General features: G+C 58.8%; 1 protein-coding gene across 1 annotated transcript in view; it reads left to right on the top strand.

The window, feature by feature from the left end:
- Positions 1–277, top strand: part of SHANK2 (SH3 and multiple ankyrin repeat domains 2) — a 563331-nt gene that overhangs the window by 553942 nt on the left and 9112 nt on the right. The window lies entirely within an intron of this gene.

Here is a 277-nt window from a genome sequence, read left to right on the forward strand (position 1 = left end):
AGAGCCATTGCCTCCTCCCCTGGAATTTGCCAATAGTTTTGATATCCCCGATGACCGGGTTGCTTCTGTCCCCGCTCTCTCAGACCTGGTCAAGCAGAAAAAAAACGACACCTCCCAGTCCCCTTCCTTGAACTCCAGCCAGCCAACCAACTCCGCAGACAGTAAGAAGCCGGCTGGTCTCTCAAACTGTCTGCCCGCCTCATTCCTGCCGCCCCCCGAAAGCTTTGACGCCGTCACGGACTCCGGGATCGAGGAGGTGGACAGCCGGGGCAGCAGC

Source organism: Bison bison, unplaced genomic scaffold, assembly GCF_000754665.1.
Source record: "Bison bison bison isolate TAMUID 2011002044 unplaced genomic scaffold, Bison_UMD1.0 scf7180017864080, whole genome shotgun sequence".
NCBI lineage: Eukaryota > Metazoa > Chordata > Mammalia > Artiodactyla > Bovidae > Bison > Bison bison.